Here is a 5,878-nt window from a genome sequence, read left to right on the forward strand (position 1 = left end):
TTGAGATTGAAATTGAACATGATTTTATTGGTTCTCGGAGTTTGATATGTTTACATATTAATTTATTTTGGTAATTGAAGTTCTATTAGATCATAGAGGATGGATGGAAGAGTCGGTGAAGGTAGACTGAAGTTCAAGCACAATTGTAATCATGGAGGGAGAAAGAAGATAAGAGTATGAAATGATAATAGAGGGTTCATTTGTAATCATTTTTTGAACTACTAGTATTTGGTAAATATTATTTCTAACTACTATATTACAGTACAAAACATTGAATACATGATTTCATTTCCCAAAAAAACATGGATGTTATGTTATTATTAAACATGACAAAACTAGATGACATATGACATGTTCTCTAGGTTATGTTTTAGGTTTCTGATGTAGATGATAAATATATTCAAGCCTTTTTCATAGACTAGATACCGAAAGTGAATCCCTACCTTAATTTGTGGTTTTGTTCCATCATTTAGTTTTGGGGTGATTATGTCCTATTGACATCATTTAGTGTGTGATAATGTTATATGGTAAAGATAAGACAAGACTGCAAACTAGTATACATTCACTCATACATGCAATTAATACTTAGAGTTTCATGGGGAAAATACCACATGCGATATGAATCAAAAAAGATTTAATTTCCATAGAGGTCGCCAGATGAACTGATCCGGAACTGCGCATGCCACTATGACTCTAGTTTAACAGCAACACAATGACTCTTGTAGCTAAAAAAGAATACATGGGTATTTTTGGATGCCACCAGCCATTTCATTTCATCAAAATCTAGTATTTGAGGCTTCAACTGAGTTTGTCAGAAAAAGAACGAGGGCTCCTGCTACAACAGATAGAGGTTTTCACCCGAACATACAAATCCTATATGAGTAACATTAATTTGGACTCCTTCGGATTGAGTCTCATTACACCTATAATTTCCATTTTAGATCTACGATCGATACTACCGTCTAGGGTTTATATATTCCCTTTAAAAAATTATAAATCTTGAATGGGGGTAGTGGAGGAGACATGATCCCATTATTGGTAATTTTAGTGTCACCAGGACATTTTTTGTAATTGGAACTTACATGTGAGCTAAGGGGCTTCATAATTTGTACTCTAATATATGTTTGGGTATGTGCAAAGTGCATGCATGTATAAGATCGAATTAGAAGTCGGTTCGACGACAAGTCGGGGGTCTGAGGGCAGCGCCCCTAGGTCCGGGGTTTCCAAAAGGGCAACGCTCCTAGCGGGGTCCAAGGGGTAGAGCCTCTGGATGGGATCGCGCTGGACGGGGTCAAGGGGCAACGCCCCCTGGGGTTTAGGGCAGCAACTCAAAAACTCTTTAGATTTTACAATTGGGTATAGAGTAGAAAAATCAAATTCTTGAGAGTGATTATGGTAAAACTGACTAAGATCGTTAGTTTTGGAAACCATTGAATTCCTCATTAATTTCGGATTCCCTTGACTTGTTTCAAAAGCAACCCATGACGACCAACCTTAAAACGAAACCCTAATTATCAATTTCGATATAAAAACGACTCTCTTCTTTAGGAGAAAAGATCACATTTTTAGCTCTCGTTTTTCTTCATACAAACTCAGAATCTTCTAGCAATTTGGCTTACGTTTTCGTGGCTAGATTCGTAAGTGTCCCTTTGAGATTATCCTAGGATGAGTTTCTTATAACCCGAACATAAGGTAGAAATATCAGTTTGGAAAGTGTTTACACGATCCAAGGGGTATCCAGATCTCTATTATAAACCCTACCCGATTTCTAACACCCATGCTCCTAATTCTCCTTTTCATTTACCCCTTACTCTAGAAAAACAATTTCATGGGTGAATACATATAAATCGAGAAACACCCAACAACCAGATATTGAAGGTGAAAATACAAGTATAGCTCTGACTTTTCGTTTAACAGCATGAAGAATGAAATTTATGGGGGCATTAGGGAAATGAAGTTCATGCCATGTGATAAGGTTGATAAGCCCAAAGTCACGGGTTTTGGTCACAAACAAGATCACATACCCACAATTTATTTCAACACAGACCGCACTAGCAGGGTGGGGAACAATGGTTTTAAACCTTCTTCCTTCAACGTCCTTTAGGTGGCACCACCACTCAACATCGTAATCATCATCAGGAGACATAAACATGGGTGGTCTAGATGCCATAAACGTGCTCATTTAAGATAATGAGAATGACCTCCATGACATGCAAACCCCACTAAATGCAACAAAATCAATAACTCCCTATTGTGTCATCACTAAAAACAACACATGATGTGTAAGATCTGACGAAGGTCCCGAACCACCACCACCGTTGTCACAAATCATGATCGTCTTCCTGTTGCATGCATTACCATCTTGGATTCCAGTAAGTTCTCTTCGTTGCCCATTTTTTCTACAAATGCAAATTAAAATAAAATAACAAGAATGTAATGCCTTGGAAAATAATATTTTCAAACAAATAACAATATATATATATATATATATATATATATATATATATATATATATATATATATATATATATATATATATAACTACAGAGTGTAATATGTCATTCCAAGCGCTTATATGTCATTCCAGAGTGTAAAATCTATTCTAAAGAAGCGCTTATAACTACAGAGTGTAAAATCTATTCTATTCCAGCGCTTATATGTCATTCCAATCCCATGAAATAGTTGCATCCTGAATTATCGATGTGTGAAGCATAATGACTTAAAGACATGAATTAAACTATTAATTGAACTCAACAGTTAATTAACTGCATAAACTGAGATTACCACATCTTGAGAACGAAGATAGACCCTTGAACATCCTTGCAAATCTGAAAAAAGTAAACAAACAACCAATGAGGAATGAACTTAGAAAAAAATCAATATTAAGAACCCTATTTTACCATGCCATGTGGTAGTTGCAATCTTTTATCTTTTCGCATTGTTTAACTTCAAATTCTTAGACTCTTAGTAGAAAAGATTCTCAGAAGTTTTTAATAACTTATTGTTGACAAAAGTTTAATAAAATTAATTTTAGGTCAAAAAATGAATTATACATATTGGTATATATACATAAATATGTCTACATGTTGCCAAAAGTAAGAACAACTTTACAACATTAACCAATTTACTATTCAAAAGGGAACTACCGTGTTGTGCTCTTTTAGTCTTTTAGATGTGCTTGTCGAGATAAGAACACATAAATAGATTTGATTTCTCTCCCAACACCAAAAGACTTTCATTTTTACCATGTCATTTAAATAAAATGGTTTGGCACAAGCTAGCTTGTACTATCTAATGTCTAAACCCTAAATAAATTACATCCGACACACACCCGGTCTAACCAAACTATAATTCAAAAATAAATTTAGAGTCTACAAAAAACTAAGAACTAAAACACAAAAGTGCATTAAGAATAATCATTACAAAAAATAAATAAGTAAAAGAAAAACATGAATAAGTAAAAGAAAAAGATGATTGGTTTAGATGCACGCTTAAACAGTAAACACCAGTTTTTAGGACGGGTGGAGTGGTGTCACACTCCCTCAAGAAACTATATTGCCATATAGGCGTCATATGTGTTTTTACCATAAAAATATGGTTTGTTGCAACACCCAAGGTGTGGTGCCATACTTGTTTTTTTTAAATAAATAAAAAATTTATTTAAAAAAGATAATATTTCATTAATTAAAAATAAAAGCACCAATACATTGCATAACTTATTAAAAAAATCTAAAAATTTAGAAAATCAAACTATAAATAGTAAAAGTGGGCGAATAAATTGGTTGATCGCTTGAGGGTCTTGAGGTTGTGGGGTTTCTAGTGGGTGTTTTTTGTTTGATATGTTTTTTAGAGGATAACATTTTCAAAGGTTTTGGAAACAAAAAGATGGTAAAATATGAAGTGTTTGTGAGTTTGTTTGGTTAAAAATTTATAAGGTTTGAGAGGTTTAAATAGGAGTGAGTAAAGGTTAAAAAGGGAAAATAAATAAAAAAAAAAAAATCGGCCGTTTAACGGTGTAACATCCTATTTTCACAACCAAAATTTTTTATTTTTATTAAGTAAAAACTTCCCAATTTAGAAATCCATTTTTATATTCCAAATTACATTTATTAAAATCGGAGTATCATAGAAAATGTGAAATCCACAATGTTGTTGATGAGTGTGTACAATCCCGCCTTCACCTTCCCATAGACACCAATGAAACCTGAAACAATAACATAATTAGGTAAGCATAAAGTTTAGTGAGTTTCCCCAAAAATACCACCACACAAACAGATAACATATACCAACAAACCACATGCATACAGAGCCTTTAGCCTGACTGGAACGCCCCAACGACCTATAGTCTATCTGGTACGCTCACAGAAACTTCAGCATGACTGGTACGCCTCATCGGGCCTTCAACCTATCTGAAATGTTCTTCGGGCCTTCGGACTGACTGGTACACCTCTCAGGCATGCAGTCTATCTGGGACGCCCTAGATCTTTTGGCCTTCAGTCTACATTGTTCTGCCTCAACCTAAACCGCTCCTCTAGAGCCTTCGTGCCTTCGACTTACAGTTAGCCCGCATAGGGTATCTTGGTCTACAGCACAAAGTAGGACCGCTTCAACCCAAACCAAACACAACATGTCGACATATAAACAATCAAGATCAAGTAGGCACATAATACAGGCAAACAGCAATCATACAACTCACTACCTCCTACTAGTCGTCTCACAACATACAGTCCTGCTACCAGCTAACCCCCCCCCCCCCCCCCCCCAATAGAATGTGTAATCATAAGTAACCATAGGTGAGATAGCCACCTGGACAAATGGTCTTACTCAAGAGCTACAACCAAACAAGGAACAGGCAAGAGAGCCTAGACCAAGAGTTCTCAGGCTATCCTACATGACCACAGACAGTCCCTAAGGGCACTCCATAGATGATAACCAACAAGCATAGATAACATACAGTTTTATAGATTATTACCACAAAGCAACATACTCAATACCAGGAGACAGATCTAACAGATCACTACAATATAACAACATACTAAATACCATAACACAGATCTAACAGATCACTACAACATAACAACATACTAAATATCAACCATCCAAGGAATGTATGACCGTATATACTCAGAGGTGAGATAGTCACCCGGACAGGTGATCCTACACTAGAACCTCAACTAAGCAAGGAAAAAGTAAGAGAGCTTGGATCAAGAGTCCTTAGTCTATCCTACATGACTACATATCGTCCCCAAGGCATCCTTCTACTACCTAGTAACCAAAACTAGTAGGCCAACATTGGTGCCATTAACCCACAGGTATAGTAAGGCGAAACTCACCTCGATATATGTGTAGGTGACCACAGTAGCAATGAAGAACTCTACCAGCTTCAACTCACTTCCAATCATCTACAGGAAGATACTTGAGTCAATACCCGATCACATGTCATAGTCACTTGCAACAGTGACCACCTCACATGAAATGACGATTATGGTTTCATATAAAATGATAACTAGGGTTAGTGTTCCACACTTAACCCCTTAAGGACTTAATCCATTAAGTCCAATATTGCATTAAGTTAATTGTAGGGGAATTATTAAGTATTCTTTAAAGTTTAATTAACAGTTTTAACGTGGTTCCCAAGCAACTCCAAACTAGGGTTTTATTGACATTAGGGTTTTCTAAACCCAAATTAGCATTTCCAACCCCAAACCAAACTTGCCACTCGGACTAAATTTAGATGTTTAGGTCATTAATTGCTTAATAAACCGGCCACCACCCACTGCCACCACGGGCAGTGGTGGTCGGCGGCGGTCTGTGGTCACCCGCACATGGCGACGGTTCAAGTGATAAATTCAACAACCAAGCATACATAAAAGTTCCT

This window comes from Lactuca sativa, chromosome 3 (assembly GCF_002870075.4).
Source record: "Lactuca sativa cultivar Salinas chromosome 3, Lsat_Salinas_v11, whole genome shotgun sequence".
In the NCBI taxonomy this organism is placed as follows: Eukaryota; Viridiplantae; Streptophyta; class Magnoliopsida; order Asterales; family Asteraceae; genus Lactuca; species Lactuca sativa.